We start from the raw sequence: 20,221 nt of genomic DNA, 5'->3' as shown, positions 1-20,221 counted from the left end.
AACTCTAACCATCTCCTCTGTCTCATATTCAGCTCTTTCTGATCAAATAAATACTTTAAACTTTTATGGTCACTGAAAACCTCAAATCTTGATCCATACAAATAATGCCTCCACAACTTCAGAACAAATACCACGGCTGCCAACTCTAAATCGTGCGTCGGATAGTTCTTCTCATGAACCCTTAGCTGTCTCGAAGCATAAGCTATAACCTGCTTATTCTGCATCAACACACCACCTAAACCCAACAATGAAGCATCACAATAAACCTCGAATAGTTCCGACGAACTCGGTAATATCAGGATAGGAGCAGTAGTCAACCTTTTCTTTAACTCTTGGAAACCTTCTTCACATTTTGAATCCCAAACAAACGCTTGCCCCTTTCTAGTCAACATTGTCAACGGTAATGCCAACTTGGAAAATCCCTCAATGAATTTTCTATAATAACCTGCAAGTCCAAGAAAACTCCTTATCTCAGAAACTGACTTCGGAGCTTCCCACCTAGATACCGCTTCTATCTTAGAAGGATCAACAGCCACACCACCTCTTGAAATCACATGACCAAGAAAACTAACTTCTTCTAACCAAAATTCACACTTAGATAGTTTAGCAAATAGCTTCTTTTCTCGTAGAACTCCCAAAACCACTCTCAAATGCTCAACATGCTCTTCTTCAGATTTCGAATACACCAAAATGTCATCGATAAACACCACAACAAACTTGTCTAGGTACGGATGGAAAATCCTATTCATATACTCCATGAATACTCCAGGCGCATTAGTCACACCAAAAGGCATTACAGAATACTCATAATGTCCATACCTTGTTCTGAAAGCAGTCTTCTGAATATCTTCAGTTTTCACACGTATCTGATGATACCCAGATCTCAAGTCTATCTTGCTGAACACACTTGCACCAACCAACTGATCCATCAAATCATCAATCCTCGGTAAAGGATACCGATTCTTGATCGTCACTTTATTCAGTTGCCTGTAGTCCACACACAACCTCATAGTACCTTCTTTCTTCTTAACCAATAACACTGGTGCACCCCACGGTGACACACTCGGACGAATGAATTTCTTATCCAACAAATCTTCCAACTGACTCTTCAATTCAGCTAGCTCAACAGCAGACATACGATAAGGAGCCATCGATATCGGTCTAGTACCAGGTACCAAATCAATCGAGAACTCAACTTCACGCTCTGGCGGTAATTCATTCACTTCTTCCGGAAACACATCAGGAAAATCACACACCACAGCGAGATCGCCAATCACCAGTTTATCTTTAGGTTCCAAAGTCGCTAACAGCATAAACAACTCCGCTCCATCTGCTACTTCCTCATTCACCTGCCTGGCTGATAGAAACAAACTCTTTCCTTCTTCAATCTCAGGAAATATCACAGTCTTATCAAAACAGTTGATATAGACTCGGTTAAACACCAACCAGTTCATACCCAGAATAACATCAATCTGCACTAGCGGAAGACACACAAGGTCTATCCCAAAGTCCCTACCAAAAATACTCAAAGGGCAACTTAAACAAATTGAAGTAGTAGTCACTGAACCCTTCGCAGGAGTATCAATCACCATACTTCCATGCATCTCAGATATTTCTAACTTAAGCTTCACAGCACAATCCAAAGATATAAAAGAATGAGTAGCACCGGTGTCAATAATAGCTACAAGAGGAAAGCCATTAATATAACACGTACCTCGGATCAAACGATCATCTGCAGAAGTCTCAGAACCCGATAAAGCAAAAACCTTGCCTCCTGACTGATTCTCTTTCTTCGGCTTAGGACATTGTGGACTGATATGACCCAACTCTCCACAGTTGAAACAAGTCACAGTCTTCAACCGGCAATCTGCAGCCAAATGACCACCTTTTCCACATTTGAAACACTTCTTCTCGTTACTGGTACACTCATGGATACGATGTCCAGCCTGACCACATCTGTAACACTTAGCAGGAGCACTAGAGTCTCCCCCACTAGGCCTCTTCATCCCACTCTGTCTCTGAAAACCCTTGCCAGCTGCATACGGTTTTCCACGGTCATTCTGACTCTTGCCTTTCCTATCAACCCTTTGCTGATAGCTCTCTGCTCTGGCTTTGGAATCCTGTTCAAAAATCCTGCAACAGTCAACCAAGTCAGAAAACACCCTGATCCGCTGATATCCAATCGCCTGCTTGATCTCGGGGCGCAACCCGTTCTCAAACTTCACACACTTAGAAAATTCTCCAGCAGCCTCACTATAGGGAGTATAATACTTCGACAGCTCTGTGAACTTAGCAGCATACTCAGTAACAGACTTGTTACCCTGCTTCAATTCCAAGAATTCTATCTCTTTCTTCCCTCTAACATCCTATGGAAAATACTTCCTCAGGAATCTCTCTCTGAACACAGCCCAAGTGATCTCAGCATTCCCAGTAGATTCCAACTCAGTGCGGGTAGCAACCCACCAATCATCAGCTTCTTCAGACAGCATATGCGTACCGAACCTGACCTTCTGGTTATCGGCACACTCAGTTACTCGGAAGATCCTCTCGATCTCCTTCAACCACTTCTGAGCACCATCTGGATCGTATGCTCCCTTGAACATTGGAGGGTTGTTCTTCTGGAACTCACTCAGTTGACGAGCAGCTCCCATTCCCACAACATTCGGATTTCCTCCAAGTACTCCAGCTAGCATACCCAGAGCCTCAGCAATCGCAGCATCATCTCTACCTCTTCCAGCCATCTCTATTCTGAAACCCAAACAAGCTAAACAAGTAAGTACTGATAGGGTTAAACAACACCTATCCCGTACAGGGGAAACATAATAATTACGACTCGACACGACCGACTATGCTCTGATACCACTAATGTAACACCCTTCTAAATACCCCAAATTATTATAATTAAAATAACAATATATTCATCAGAGTAATTATGCCCCGAAGGGTGTCACACAATTATTTCACAAAATTATCAAAATGTCATGTCATGCTCATTTATTTAATCAAAATAAGGTTCTTCTGCATAATTCGCAGCGGAATAAAATTCAACTCAATGTAAAACATGTAACACAATACATGTAAATCATCAACAACCAATATCAAATCAATTAAGACATCCCCTCCCGATGTTACATCTATCAGAGCATGACCCATAAGAACTACTCTAGACTCCAAGCATTAGCTTCTACTCAACTCATTTCTCGTTACCTGAAAAATAGGTGTAAGGGTGAGTTCCTCAATCAATATAACAAGCATTATAGAACAACATGTAATGCTAAGTAATTAACACATTAATTCACCCTAACCAGACTACACACTCAGCAACGGCAGTATCCGTTCAAACATCATATTCAACAATAACATATAGCATATATATAATCTCAACCATACTCAACATCAACAACACAACACACAACACACATATAATACTGGAATACATCCATTCATATTATATGCCATACATTTATTATGCAATGAGACTCTATGCATGCGGTACCGACTATTTGTGAACATATAGTTCAACCTCACCGTCCAAATCCAGGCACGGCTACCAAGCTCACTAGTCCCACTCATTTGAGACATAGTGACTCACTCACTAATTCCTCACCATGGGAATTAGCTACCACCCCAAATGGACCATGAAATGCACGCTACTCACCTAGCATGCAAACAATCAACAACAGTCCAATAATTACTAAACTCACTAATTCCTCACCATGGGAATTAGCTACCACCCCAAATGGGCCACAATGTGCAAGCTAATCACCTAGCAATTGCAACATCACAACGAATTCAGAATAGACACATGCTCACACTCTAGCCACAAAACAGTCTATTCACAAATGCATACACAACTGATACAATCACAGCATCATGCATATCAACACACATCATTAACACGTTTTATCACAAAAGCATATCATATCATGCCACATAATCAAACACAGTATTAGCTCACTCTACTAATACCTATACTACTCAAAACAACGGGAAATGATCCCTATCACATCATGCCTCAGCTAAGTCGCATCACTCAGCCTAAACAACCAAAAACTGCACAACAGTAGCACAGAAAAATCACAATTCTGCCCATACGCGTATTGCCTCTGCCATACGCGTATTGCCCAAACCTGGCCAAACCCATACGCGTAATGTCCACTCTCATACGCGTATTGCGCATTTCCTCGCCCAACTCATACGCGTATCACCTATCCCATTCGCGTATGCTACGCGTAACAATCTCCCCTTACGCGTACCAACAGAGACCAATTTACGTTCAAAATATCATCTTTTTCTCCCATACGCGTAAGGCCTCCTCCATACGCGTACCAGCCAGCTCATACGCGTATTGCCTAGTGCCATACGCGTATGACCAGAAACCAGAACTCTCAGATCTGCTATGGCTTTCTCTGTTACGAAACCTATCCGATCCAACCTTCCACAGTCCAAATTACACAAAATAATCGTCCATATCATCTACACGAATCATATCCTATTCATCTTCACCAATCCTAACATTATCTCTTCTAATTCCTACGAATTCTTTTCAATTATCATCCAATTTCATTCATCCAATTTCATTCATCCAATATTTCACAAATTCATCATGCATCAATCAAATCAGAGATACAACCAATGGTTATTACTACCCAGTACATATTATCATATAATACCCTTTAACCGATGATAAACCCCCCTTACCTGAGTTAATCCGGCAGCTTCCGAGCTCCAAGCTTCTCCTTCCTTCAACCTTCGTTCTCTGGCTTTTTGCCCTTTCTGCCTCCTTTCCCTTTTCACGTGAAATTAACCTTTTTACCAAAAATGGGATTTTTCTAAATTCCAACTTATATATTATTCCAATAAATAATTATCCCAATAATTATTATTCCAAAATAATAATAAAATAATAATAATCCAAACTTCCAATTATTCAATTAAATTAATAAATAAAATATTAATTTAAATTAAATAATTAGCTTAGTTTAATTGGGGTGTTACACCTCACCAAGCTCATATCAAGGGTTTGAGACCATAAATGCAAGGAGAATAATCAAGAGATGGTTCACATTATCTTTGTACATCATATATGGATCCCCATGGTCTTCACATATCATTTTGATCAAGAAATCATCAAGAGTTTGGAGTTTGTTTGCCTTGGAAACCCTAATTCATTTGGGTATCTTATGTGACTTCTTCAACAAGTTTCTTCAACATTTGATCAAATATATCAAGGGATACTTCATATTACATTATCATACATAAATATGATCCTCCATGAGTCCCAAAAATCAAGAGAATATCAAGCTAGCAAGATGGTTCATGGTGGTTGACCAAAGAAAGTCAACTGGTCAAAACTAGGGTTCCCTAGACCCTATCTCCTACAATGTTTATCATATGAAAATGATTCCAAGAGAAAGGTTACTCATAATGACATTACAAACAACTTTAATTTTGAATTCTAGATCTAGTTTTGCTTGGAAAGTCGTTGTTTATGGTGAAAGATTATAGGTCATTTTGTCTGAACCCTAGTTAGGAGGTCAACTTCCCAATGTCATAACCTGCTCATTTTTAATGAGATGAAAGCAATTAAAATTCCATGATCAAATTCAAGATGTCTAATTCAAATTTTATGTTTGGAATAATACAAATTTAACTTGCAAATGCATGTTCCAAGAGGAAACATTATAGGTCATTTTGGGCCATTACCATTGAACAAGTGATTTTCCTCAACTTCTAAAATGCATAACTCCTTCATGCCAAATCTAAATTAGGCCAAATTTGTTACCAAATTGAATAGGTTTAAAATATCTATAACTTTGATGAAGGAATGCCTTCCATTTTAAGTCCATAACAAAAGTTATTCAAGGTGGAAGAAGTGAACATTTGACTTGGTACTTAGAAAATTTCATTTATGTTTGATTTTCCAAACTTCCACCTCAAAATTCATAATGATCCAAGCTTCAAATGAAAAAGTGTTCAACATGAAAGTTGTTACCCTTGATCTTACCTTTCCAAAAAGTTGAAGATCATCTCATTTGGTTCAATATTGAAGGACTTGCGCCTGGGTGCAATGCATGGTACCATTTGGAGGATTCTCATGTTCAATTCCATTTCAACATTGCATGGCGTAATGCATTGCTTTCAGCATCACATGTGCATAATTTTGGACCTTTTCCAATCATTCTTTGGGCTTTGTACACGCCCATGCAAGCTTACATGATGCATTTTCTATTTTTGGATCTTTATTGGAAGTGTGCAAAGAGCATTTGGTTTGGCTATAAATACAAGTGTTATGAGCTCAGAACTTCATCAACACCTTGTCCAAGCTTTTCCAGAACAATCCAAACCCTTCATTCCATAGAATTCTTGAAGATTTTAATTGAAATCTAGTTTGAATTTCACCTTCTGTTTTGAAATTCAAACTCCAAGAAGTCATTGCCCTTTTCATTTCAATTGATCACTGCAAGCAAGAGGAAGAGGAATCAAGTAAATCTAGATCAAGATCAAGTGAATTTAAAGCAATTCGAAGGTGAAATTTCAGAAATTTCATCTCTTCGATTCTCTCTCAATTCTTCACTATTCTTTTTGATTTTTCGTTGGATGAAGTCCTACCAATGTAGGCAAGAAGATTGAGTTGATTTGAGGTCAAATCGAAGCAACTCAATTCATGATCCTCAAAATTCAAATCCTTGTATCTTTTCATTTACTTGGAATTGGAGAAAATTGAGGCCAGATTCGAGCTCCTGAGCACTTTTTCTTTAAATCCATGTCCTTGTTTTTCATTTTGGTGGTGGTTGGTGGTGGACCAGTCTGGTGAGGTCCACCAAAGAAGAAAACTAGAGCTCTAGCTCCGGTGGTGTGTTGTCACACCTCACAACCATCAGATCTTTTTAAAATGTTCTAATCATGACCGCTCCTTGTGATTACCATCCATATGACGCGTTGACTGAGGTGTATGGTGTGAAGCGTGTAACACCCCGATAAAATATGATAATTATTTAATTTAAGTTAATAGTATATTTATTAATTTAATTAAATAATTGGAATATTATTGGATTATTATTATTGGAATAATAAAGTTGGAATATATATAAAGAGTTCCATTTGGTAAAAAGGGTTTTTCACGTGAAAACCAGAGAAGCGACAGAAAGTGAGAAAAGGGCAAGGAGGAAGAGCAAGAGAGCAAGGGTTGAAGAAGGGAAAAGCTTGAAGCTAAAGGATTTGCCGGATTAACTCAGGTAAGGGGGGTTTATCGTCGTTTAATGGGTATTATGGGTTAACATGTAATGGGTAGTAATAAGCCATTGAATTGACCCTAATTGGGATGAGGAATGCTGTAAATGGTGATGAATAAGTTATGTTAAAACTGTAATTGAATCTATATGTGGGTGAATCGTAAATTTCTGGACGTGTAGCTTTTTACGGAATTGAAATCGGAGGTCCGGAAGTCCTCCGACGGCGAAAAATGCGGGGGATTCTGCATTCTGTTCGTGTTAGCGCAGGAACAGCTTTCTGTCTTGCGTTATCCGGTTAACCCAGGGTGTTAACCGGTTAACACTGTTATGAATTATGAGAAATTGCTGTCTGTCTTGCGTTAACCGGTTAACCCAGGGCGTTAACCGGTTAACACTGTTAAAATGTGCCAGGAAGCGTGTTCTGTGTTGCGTTAACCGGTTAACCCAGGGCGTTAACCGGTTAACACTGTTTGAAAAGTGAAAAATTGATATTTAAATATTGTGGATATATTTGATGATTGGCCTATATTGGTGTATGATATAGTAGGGATCATTTCCCGTTGTTTTGAGCAGTATAGGTATTAGTAGAGTGTGCTAATACTGTGATTTATTATTTGGCATGATATGAATATGATTCTGTGATAAATATGCTGATGATGTATGATGGTATGCATAATACTGTGAATGTATCTGTTATGTATGCAATTGTGAATGGACTGTTTATGGCTTAGAGTGTGAGCATATGTCCATTGTGGATTGTTGTTGATGGTTGCATGCTAGGTGATTTAGCGTGCATAGTATGGCCTTTATGGTGGTAGCTAATTCCCATGGTGAGGAATTAGTGAGTGAGTTATTGTGGATTGTTGTTGATGTTTGCATTCTAGGTGATTTAGCGTGCATAGCATAGCCCTTGGGGTGGTAGCTAATTCCCATGGTGAGGAATTAGTGAGTGAGTCACTAGGTCTCAAATGAGTGGGACTAGTGAGCTTGGTAGCCGTATCTGGGTTTGATCGGTGAGGTTGAACTATGTGTTCATGAATAGTCGGTACCGCATGCATGGAGTCTCATTGCATAATGTATGTATGACGTATAATATGAATGGATGTATTCCAATATTATACGTGTGTTTTGTGTGTGGTTTGTTGAGTATGATTATGAGTTGATGTTGCCGTTGCTGAATGTGTGATATGATTAGGGTGATGAATGTGTTAATTTACTTAACATTACATGATATTTTATAATGCTTATTATATCGATTGAGGAACTCACCCTTACAACTATGTTTCAGGTAACGAGCAGTGATTGAGTAGAAGCTAGTGCTTGGAGTCTAGTGTAGTTCCTTAGTGGGTCATGCTCTGGTATATGTAACATCGGGACGGGATGTTTACTTTATTTTCAATTGTGGTTGTTGAACAGTTTTACATGTAATGTGATTACATGGTTTGCATGATTGATTAGATCTCTATCCGCTGCGAGTTGTGCAATGTTTTATTTTGATTAATAAATGAGCATGACAAGTTATTATGGTGAATGGTGTGAAGTGTCAAGTGTGACACCCTTAAATTGCATATCTACTCTGATTTATATTTGTTGTTTTAATTATTATTGGGGTATTTAAGAAGGGTGTTACATTAGTGGTATCAGAGCATAGTCGGTCGAGTCGAGTCATAATTATTCTGTTTCCCTGTACGTGATAGGTGTTGTGTAACCCTATCAGTACTTATTGTTTTAGCTTGTTGGGTTTTCAGAATAGAGATGGCTGGAAGAGGTAGAGACGATGCTGCGATTGCTGAGGCTCTAGGTATGCTAGCTGGAGTACTTGGAGGGAATCCGAATGTTGTGGGATTGGGAGCTGCTCGTCAACTGAGTGAGTTCCAGAAGAACAATCCTCTAATGTTCAAGGGAGCATACGATCCAGATGGTGCTCAGAAGTGGTTGAAGGAGATCGAGAGGATCTTCCGAGTGACTGAGTGTACCGATAACCAGAAGGTCAGGTTCGGTACGCATATGCTGTCAGAGGAAGCAGATGATTGGTGGGTTGTTGCCGCACTGAGTTGGAAGCTGCTGGGGGTGCTGAGATCACTTGGGCGGTGTTCAGAGAGAGATTCCTGAGGAAGTACTTTCCGGAGGATGTCAGAGGAAAGAAAGAGATAGAGTTCTTAGAATTGAAGCAGGGCAACCGGTCTGTTACTGAGTATGCTGCTAAGTTCACAGAGCTGTCGAAGTATTACACTCCCTATGATGAGGCTACTGGGGAATTTTCAAAATGTGTGAAGTTTGAGAACGGGTTACGTCCCGAGATCAAGCAGGCTATTGGGTATCAGCGGATCAGAGTGTTTTCTGACTTGGTTGATTGTTGCAGGATTTTTGAACAGGATACCAAGGCCAGAGCGGAGAGCTATCAGCAGAGGGTTGATAGGAAAGGCAAGAATCAAAATGATCGTGGGAAGCCGTATGCAGCTGGCAAAGGTTTCCAGAGACAGAGTGGGATGAAGAGACCTAGTGGGGGAGACTCCAGTGCCCCTGCTAAGTGTTACAGATGTGGTCAGGCTAGACATCGTTTCCATGAGTGTACCAGTACTGAGAAGAAGTGTTTCAAGTGTGGCAAGGGTGGTCACTTGGCTGCAGAGTGCCGGTTGAAGACTATGACTTGTTTCAACTGTGGAGAGGTGGGTCATATCAGTCCACAGTGTCCTAAGCCGAAGAAAGAGAACCAGTCGGGAGGCAAGGTCTTTGCTTTATCAGGTTCTGAGACTTCTGCAGATGATCGTCTGATCCGAGGTACATGTTATATTAATGGCTTTCCTCTTGTAGCTATTATTGACACAGGTGCGACTCATTCCTTTATATCTTTGGATTGTGCTGTGAAACTTAAATTAGAGATATCTGAGATGCATGGGAGTATGGTGATTGATACTCCTGCGAAGGGTTCAGTGACTACTACTTCAGTTTGTTTAAATTGCCCTTTGAGTATTTTTGGTAGAGACTTTGGGATGGACCTCGTGTGTCTTCCACTAGTGCAGATTGATGTTATCCTGGGTATGAACTGGTTGGTGTTTAACCGAGTTTATATCAACTGTTTTGATAAGACTGTGATCTTTCCTGAGATTGAGGAAGGAAAGAGTTTGTTTCTATCAGCAAGGCAGGTGAATGAGGCAGTAGCAGATGGGGCAGAGTTGTTTATGCTGTTAGCGACTTTGGAGGCTAAAGATAAACTGGCGATTTGCGATCTAGCCGTGGTGTGTGATTTTTCTGATGTGTTTCCTGAAGAAGTGAATGAATTACCGCCAGAGCGTGAAGTTGAGTTCTCGATTGATTTGGTACCTGGTACTAGGCCGATGTCGATGGCTCCGTACCGTATGTCTGCTGTTGAGTTAGCTGAATTGAAGAGTCAGCTGGAAGATCTGTTGGATAAGAAATTTATTCGTCCGAGTGTGTCACCGTGGGGCGCACCAGTGTTATTGGTTAAGAAGAAAGAAGGTACTATGAGGTTGTGTGTGGACTACAGGCAACTGAATAAAGTGACGATCAAGAATCGATATCCTTTGTCGAGGATTGATGATTTGATGGATCAGTTGGTTGGTGCGAGTGTGTTCAGCAAAATAGATTTGAGATCGGGGTATCATCAGATACGTGTGAAAACTGAGGATATTCAGAAGACTGCTTTCAGAACAAGGTATGGACATTTTGAGTATTCTGTAATGCCTTTTGGTGTGACTAATGCGCCTGGGGTATTTATGGAGTATATGAATAGGATTTTCCATCCGTACCTAGACAAGTTTGTTATGGTGTTTATTGACGATATTTTGGTGTATTCGAAATCTGAAGAAGAGCATGCTGAACATTTGAGAGTGGTTTTAGGAGTTCTACGAGAAAAGAAGTTATTTGCTAAACTGTCCAAGTGTGAATTTTGGTTAGAAGAGGTTAGTTTTCTTGGTCATGTGATTTCAAGAGGTGGTGTTGTTGTTGATCCTTCTAAGGTAGAAGCGGTATCTAAGTGGGAAGCTCCGAAGTCAGTTTCTGAGATAAGGAGTTTTCTTGGACTTGCAGGTTATTATAGGAAATTCATTGAGGGATTTTCTAAGTTGGCGTTACCGTTGACGATGTTGACTAGAAAGGGGCAAGCGTTTGTTTGGGACTCAAAGTGTGAAGAAGGTTTCCAAGAGTTAAAGAGGAGGTTAACTACTGCTCCTATTCTGATATTACCAAGTCTGTCAGAACCACTTGAGGTTTACTGTGATGCTTCATTGTTGGGTTTGGGTGGTGTTTTGATGCAGAATAAGCAGGTTGTAGCTTATGCTTCGAGACAACTGAAGGTTCATGAGAGGAACTATCCGACACACGATTTAGAGTTGGCAGCTGTGGTATTTGTTCTGAAGTTATGGAGGCATTACTTGTACGGGTCAAGATTTGAGGTTTTCAGTGACCATAAAAGTTTAAAGTATTTGTTTGATCAGAAAGAGCTGAATATGAGACAGAGGAGATGGTTAGAGTTTCTGAAGGATTATGACTTTGGTTTGAATTACCATTCGGGTAAAGCAAACGTAGTGGCTGATGCATTGAGTCGGAAATCATTGCATATGTCTATGTTAATGGTTAAGGAATTGGATTTAATTGAGCAGTTCAGAGACTTGAGTTTGGTGTGTGAGAGTATTCACAATAGTGTTAAATTGGGAATGTTGAAGTTAACGAGTGGTATTCTGGATGAGATTAGAGAGGGTCAGAAATCCGATGTGCTTTTGGTTGATAAGTTGACTCTAGTGAATCAAGATCAAGGTGGTGAATTCAGAGTTGATGAGAATGGTGTTTTGAAATTTGGTAATCGGGTGTGTATTCCGGATGTTACCGAACTTAAGAAGAGTATTCTTGAGGAAGGATATCGTAGTGGCCTGAGTATTCATCCTGGGGCTACGAAGATGTATCATGATTTGAAAAAGTTATTTTGGTGGCCGGGAATGAAAAGAGAAATTGCGAGTTTTGTTTATTCTTGTTTGACTTGTCAGAAGTCAAAGATTGAGCATCAGAAGCCGTCTGGGCTAATGCAACCGTTGGCTATTCCAGAGTGGAAGTGGGATAGTATCAGTATGGATTTTGTTTCTGGTTTACCGAGGACAATTAAGAATTTTGAAGCTATTTGGGTGATTGTTGACAGATTGACAAAATCGGCTCATTTCATTCCGATCAGAATGGATTATCCGTTAGAGAGATTAGCTGAGTTGTATATTGAGAAAATTGTAAGTTTGCATGGTATTCCGTAGAGTATTGTTTCGGACCGAGATCCTAGATTTACATCGAAGTTCTGGGAAGGTTTGCAGAGGGCTTTGGGAACTAAGCTGAGATTGAGTTCCGCATATCATCCACAGACTGATGGTCAGACTGAGAGGACGATTCAGTCACTGGAGGATCTTTTGAGGGCTTGTGTTTTGGAAAAGGGAGGTGCTTGGGATTGTTATTTACCTTTGATTGAGTTTACCTACAACAATAGTTTTCATTCGAGCATTGGTATGGCACCGTTTGAAGCTTTGTATGGTAGGAGATGTCGGACACCTTTATGTTGGTATGAGTCCGGTGAGAGTGTTGTGGTTGGACCGGAGATTGTTCAACAAACTACGGAAAAGATTAAGATGATTCAGGAGAAGATGAGGATTGCTCAGAGTCGTCAGAAGAGTTATCACGACAAGAGGAGGAAGTCACTTGAGTTACAAGAGGGAGATCATGTGTTTCTTCGTGTTACTCCGATAACTGGGGTTGGTCGAGCTTTGAAGTCGAAGAAGTTGACACCTCGATTTATTGGTCCTTATCAGATTTTGGAGAGGATAGGGAAGGTAGTCTATCGTATCGCTTTACCGCCGTCACTTGCGAATTTGCATGAGGTTTTTCATGTGTCTCAGTTGAGGAGGTACATTCCTGATCCGTCGCATGTGGTCCAAGTAGATGATGTACAGGTGAGAGATAACCTGACTGTTGAAACATCACCTATGAGGATAGAGGATCGAGAGTTGAAGCAGTTGCGGGGTAAAGAGATTGCTTTGGTAAAGGTAGCTTGGGGAGGACCAGCAGGTGGCAATGTGACTTGGGAACTTGAGAGTCAGATGAAGGAGTCTTATCCAGAGTTATTCGCTTGAGGTATGTTTTCGAGGACGAAAACTCTTTTAGTGGGGGAGAGTTGTAACACCCCGATAAAATATGATAATTATTTAATTTTTAAGTTAATAGTATATTTATTAATTTAATTAAATAATTGGAATATTATTGGATTATTATTATTGGAATAATAAAGTTGGAATATATAAAGAGTTCCATTTGGTAAAAAGGGTTTTTCACGTGAAAACCAGAGAAGCGACAGAAAGTGAGAAAAGGGCAAGGAGGAAGAGCAAGAGAACAAGGGTTGAAGAAGGAAAAGCTTGAAGCTAAAGGATTTGCCGGATTAACTCAGGTAAGGGGGTTTATCGTCGTTTAATGGGTATTATGGGTTAACATGTAATGGGTAGTAATAAGCCATTGAATTGACCCTAATTGGGATGAGGAATGCTGTAAATGGTGATGAATAAGTTATGTTAAAACTGTAATTGAATCTATATGTGGGTGAATCGTAAATTTCTGGACGTGTAGCTTTTTACGGAATTGAAATCGGAGGTCCGGAAGTCCTCCGACGGCGAAAAATGCGGGGGATTCTGCATTCTGTTCGTGTTAGCGCAGGAACAGCTTTCTGTCTTGCGTTAACCGTTTACCCAGGGTGTTAACCGGTTAACACTGTTATGAATTATGAGAAATTGCTGTCTGTCTTGCGTTAACCGGTTAACCCAGGGCGTTAACCGGTTAACACTGTTAAAATGTGCCAGGAAGTGTGTTCTGTGTTGCGTTAACCGGTTAACCCAGGGCGTTAACCGGTTAACACTGTTTGAAAAGTGAAAATTTGATATTTAAATATTGTGGATATATTTGATGATTGGCCTATATTGGTGTATGATATAGTAGGGATCATTTCCCGTTGTTTTGAGCAGTATAGGTATTAGTAGAGTGTGCTAATACTGTGATTTATTATTTGGCATGATATGAATATGATTCTGTGATAAATATGCTGATGATGTATGATGGTATGCATAATACTGTGAATGTATCTGTTATGTATGCAATTGTAAATGGACTGTTTATGGCTTAGAGTGTGAGCATATGTCCATTGTGGATTGTTGTTGATGGTTGCATGCTAGGTGATTTAGCGTGCATAGTATGGCCTTTATGGTGGTAGCTAATTCCCATGGTGAGGAATTAGTGAGTGAGTTATTGTGGATTGTTGTTGATGTTTGCATGCTAGGTGATTTAGCGTGCATAGCATAGCCCTTGGGGTGGTAGCTAATTCCCATGGTGAGGAATTAGTGAGTGAGTCACTAGGTCTCAAATGAGTGGGACTAGTGAGCTTGGTAGCCGTATCTGGGTTTGATCGGTGAGGTTGAACTATGTTTTCACGAATAGTTGGTACCGCATGCATGGAGTCTCATTGCATAATGTATGTATGACGTATAATATGAATGGATGTATTCCAATATTATACGTGTGTTTTGTGTTGTGTTGTGTTGAGTATGATTATGAGTTGATGTTGCCGTTGCTGAATGTGTGATATGATTAGGGTGATGAATGTGTTAATTTACTTAACATTACATGATATTTTATAATGCTTATTATATCGATTGAGGAACTCACCCTTACAACTATGTTTCAGGTAACGAGCAGTGATTGAGTAGAAGCTAGTGCTTGGAGTCTAGTGTAGTTCCTTAGTGGGTCATGCTCTGGTATATGTAACATCGGGACGGGATGTTTACTTTATTTTCAATTGTGGTTGTTGAACAGTTTTACATGTAATGTGATTACATGGTTTGCATGATTGATTAGATCTCTATCCGCTGCGAGTTGTGCAATGTTTTATTTTGATTAATAAATGAGCATGACAAGTTATTATGGTGAATGGTGTGAAGTGTCAAGTGTGACACCCTTAAATTGCATATCTACTCTGATTTATATTTGTTGTTTTAATTATTATTGGGGTATTTAAGAAGGGTGTTACAAAGCGCGCGCTTGGCCATCAGATCTGCCACCTCAATTAATGAGGGAGATTTGATGGCCCTTGTTACTTTATTTTGTTTAATTCATAATAATTTCATTTTTAATCCAAAAAATATGGGACTTTCACCAAAAATCTTTAAATATTTTTTTGTTTAATTTTAATAATTAAAATTATTTTTGGATTAATTTTGATATTTTTCATGAATTAAATGTTTTTGTGCATATTTTTAATTGTTTAAAAATACTTCTGGCTCTTCAAAAATCATGAAATTTTTTGTCTAAGGTCATTTGACCTTGTTTGACCTAGGATAAATCTCTTGGCCATTTATTTGGTATTTTGAAGAGATTTTAGGTTTTGACCAAATTAAATTAAATTTAAATGCATTTTAATTTGATTTTTAATTGATTAATTGTGTAAAAATTGTGTTGAGCCATTTTTATGGTCTTGTGATGATAGGCTATTTGTTTGGGCCTTGGTCAAGGTTGATTTGACTTTTGTTGGATTAAAATCATTGGATTTAGGGGATTGATGAAATGTACATTTCATCTCCCAAAATGAATGAATAATTTTAATTTGATAAAATTCCTCCCATGACCAATTTGTGTTTCTCTCATCTCCCCTCCCTCTTGATATTCATTACCATTCTTTCCCAACCCTTTCATTGACCAATGAAATCTCAATATCCTAAGGCTGATTGGTTCATTAATAACCTTGTGTTAGATGAACCAATATAAGTAGGGATGAGATATGTCCCTCCTTTTGATCTTTTCTTTTAGTGTGTAGTATGTTTTAGGAGTTTGGTTCATTATACCAAATCTCTAACATGCATTAGCACATAAATTTTTATTACCCGACCTCAGATAGTTGTGACTTCTACATAAGTCCAATTACGATTGCTTAACATAGAGCTAAATTTGACCCTAAAGGCATAGCATTCTAGTACGTGAGATTGTAAGTCTCCCATATTTCATAGTATTGTGTGGAAACTTGGCCTTTTTTCCTTAATTTGGAAGATGTCTTGGTTCAAGGATTCATGCTTGTGAATAGATGGTTGAGTGTTCTCCAAAGAATGACTTAATCAATTGAAAAGCAAAACACCACTAATATTTAATTAACTTTGACTAACTCTTATTAGCTTTGCTTTACTTTCAAGTCATTTATGTTATGCAATTTAATTTTTAATCATTTACCATTCATTGTCATTTACATATCATTTAACTTATTTATGTTTATGTCATTTTCACTTTGCTCATTTGAGCCATATATTGTGATTGTATATATTTGTTTGTGTATTTTGTTTGTGCTTGTGGTCTTAGGACCTTAAAATACCTAAATAAACAACAAAAACCCTAAAAATTATTTGGTGGACTGTTGGATTTGATCTGAACTTTTGGACTAAGGATTAGGCAACATTCCCTATGCAAAAGGACTTGGCCAATGCCAACATTTTGAGACCAATTTATTATGATTTGAGCTTTCATCTGATGCAGGTATTGGGATCTACTTGAATTTATCTGCTACATGGTCTTGATACAACTGTTATTTTGATCTTGTGTCTAATGCTTTATTCTGAGTTAATCAAGGAGTATTTTATCTAATACATGAGAAGACAAAGAAGACTGCTAGCTATGGAGTTGCTTGCTTGGATGTGGCTATCTTTATTTGATGCCTTGATCTTCATGATGTCTGATATTGCTAATTGATTGTTGATTATTGTTTGATTCAAAGTCCCAAGGGAAAGTGGATTTTCTATATAACATTCTTGTCTGTTGGATTGCATCTCATTTGGTCAGATCTTTTCAACTCTTAACTTTTAATTTTATGCTTAGGATTAGTCTCTTCATCTCCTCCCACTTCTTAAATTTCAAATCTCTCCTCCTTTTCAAAAACCTTCTTTGTTTGTGATTTCAAACTTTGACCTTATTTCAGTTAGAAACTTTGGCCTTATGCCATTGAATTTTCAAACTCTTTTCTTAAATCAAACTTGTAAATAAATCTAATCATATTGACTTGAAATTTTAAAATACAAAAAGAACTAACACACATTCAAACTTTTGAGCCCTTTGCGCCTCTTTTAACTTAAATTTTGATTAAAAAAAATCCACTCATTTTGAAATTGATACCACGAACTACGAGGTTTTTTTCTCTCATTTTTATGTTGGTACGTAGGCACAAGTCTGAAGGTCTTGTCAAACATAAAAATATAATTAATGAATTCTTTTCTCACCCCCACGTTCTATTTTTCTCAAACATCTTTTATACCAAAAACACATACACAAATAAAAAAGGGCTCCCTAGGAGTACCTAGGACACTTTAGGTGCTAACACCTTCCCTCTGTGTAACCAACCCCCTTACCTGTAATCTTTGGCATTTTATTAGTTTTGATTTGAAAACTTCTTATCTTTGGGCTTTGTTCGTATTTTTCCCTTTTCCTTTGGAAACAATAAAAGTGCGGTGGCGACTCTGGTTTTATTGACGTTAAATTTATCCATAGCTTGATAGTCAAGAATTGACCGCTACACGAATCCACAGATTAACATCTGATGTTTAGCAATAAAAAGATTCAAAGGAAACAGGGCGAAAATTCACAAGTATCACATTGTATTAATCATTAATATGGTGTATTTACAATGACCGTGATTGAAATAAAATAAATGGAAAAAAATAAATACAACAATAAAATGAAATAAATGGCAAGAAATATATGTCAAAAAAATTACAAAGAAAAAGTAATTAATTTGGTATAAAAATGTAAAAGAAAACAAAATAAAAGATGGAAAAATAATGGGAAAAAAAGGAAAAAAGAAAGTTTGAGAAGGGAGGTCGTGAGGGTGTGACGTGGTGGTGTGAGGGAAGGAGAAGAAAACATGTTTGCAGCGTGATTTGTGGTTCTCACCGAAGATGGAAGAAGGTTTTGCATGGTGTTGTGTGTTGACGTTGTTGGTGAGAGTGTGAGCAGGGAGAGAAAAGTTTTAAGAGGGTGAATCATGGAGGTGAATTGTTGTGCGATGTTTGCGGTTTCGTGAAGTAAGATGAGGGATCATGGATAAGTGGTTTTGATGGAGGTTTTAGAGGTGGTTAATGTTGAAGGTGGAGGGGAAATGTGGTGGTGCGCCGCTTTCTTTGTGTGTATCGGCCTAGAGTTTTTTGTCTGGGTGTTTTTACTGAGAGTTTTTAGTGAGAGTCCAAATGAAGTGGTTATGGGTTTTTCTTTTTCAAATGAAAAAAAGAGTGTTTTTGTTTGAGTGTTTTAGCGAGAGTCCAAATGAAGTGGTGGTCCCCCTTCATGAACCAAATGAGAGGGAACCCGATTGGGGAGGGTCCTTTTGATTTGTGGAGGGTTAATGAGGGACACATGTCTTGCTTCGAGTGGAGGGAGACTAATCAACACATGGAATGAGTATTTGGTGGTGATATGCTAGCTGGCCTTCACATGTCCTTCATGTAATGGGGGAAGGAGATATTTTCTATTTGATTTTTCTTCCACAATTTTAAGTTAATAAGCACAACTTCAAAAATTAATTAAAAATAAATGACATAAACAAAATTCAAATAGAAAACACAATTAATTCTAAATAATCGTCCATATTATTTTGACTAAAAAACGGGAACAAATGAATCAAAATGAATAAAAATTGGGCGCAAAAATGTCCGCAAAATTAAAATGACTGCACCACAATGATCAATGCGAAATAAACTTCTCGAAAATATACAAGTTTTGTCAACTTTTTTAATAAAAAACGCTCGGCTAAAATGGTCAGACATATCAAAATATGATCGAAAAATTAACTGAAAAGTAAATTGAGCACACCAGTTTAAACTACACGAAACTTAGATTAATAAAACTAATGTTTGGAAGCTTGATTTTGAAATTTTTCGCCCGCTGATTTGACGAACATTTGAAAAATGATTCAACTGATTTGCCTGTAGATCCAAAAATTTATTTTGATTGATATTTTAGGAATTATGCGGTATGGAATGCATGTTATTCTACGCAGAGATGCAACAACTATGATGAATGTATTGAATCGGTGATTCAGGGTCAAAATCGGGGTGTGATAGGAAGGAAGAATGTTTTTATGTTTTAGAGAATGTACACTGACTAAGACATTTTACTCTGTTTATAGGCAGACTATAGGGTTTTTTGAGAATCTATAACCTTCTTTCTTTGGGAATGTATCATAATATTACTCGTTTATTCTTCTAATGGCCTTCATTTAATCACACATATTGGTTGGGTGTATTCCTAAGGTGAAACTTAATATGTTCCCGAGGTCATACACCATTTCCCATCTAGTCCATTTTTATTTGTTACTCAATATTCAACCATTCATGATGGCCCAAATTTAGACTGTATTATCTTTGATATGTTCCAATATCTTAGCAAGTCGATGTTCTCTTAAAGTCAACTTGGGTAGGGAAACTTACCCCCAAGCCTGGTCCGGCGGTGCCAAGACATGGCTTATGAGGTCATACCAAGATGGTGATGGTATTAATGGATGTTGTATTCATCATCGACATGTCTCATTATAGGTCTCTTGATATTCCCACCCTTCCCTATAAGGACATGACAAGGTTTCTTAAAATTTGTTGTCATAGCCATCTGCTACCCGTCAATATATGTACAATGTTTAGTGTGATGGCCTATTTAAAGACCTAATATAATGATTTTCCTATGAAGTACCATTTTCATTATTATTTAGATGAAGTCATTGGTGACATGTTATTTCTTTATTGGTTTATACACGATCCTTTATTTCCCATCCTTCTAGATTGTGGGATTTTGTCTTTCCGCCTCCTCTCTAAGAAACACGCGCACATAAATATTTGAATATATTACATTTATTATTTTTCTTACCTTTTAATTATCTTTGAAACTTTTTAATTTTACTAGAAGTGTTCTTGCTTTGCACTCAAGTGTCT

The sequence above is a fragment of the Lathyrus oleraceus genome, chromosome 1, assembly GCF_024323335.1.
Source record: "Lathyrus oleraceus cultivar Zhongwan6 chromosome 1, CAAS_Psat_ZW6_1.0, whole genome shotgun sequence".
Lineage (NCBI taxonomy): Eukaryota > Viridiplantae > Streptophyta > Magnoliopsida > Fabales > Fabaceae > Lathyrus > Lathyrus oleraceus.
This window is presented reverse-complemented; position numbering follows the sequence as displayed.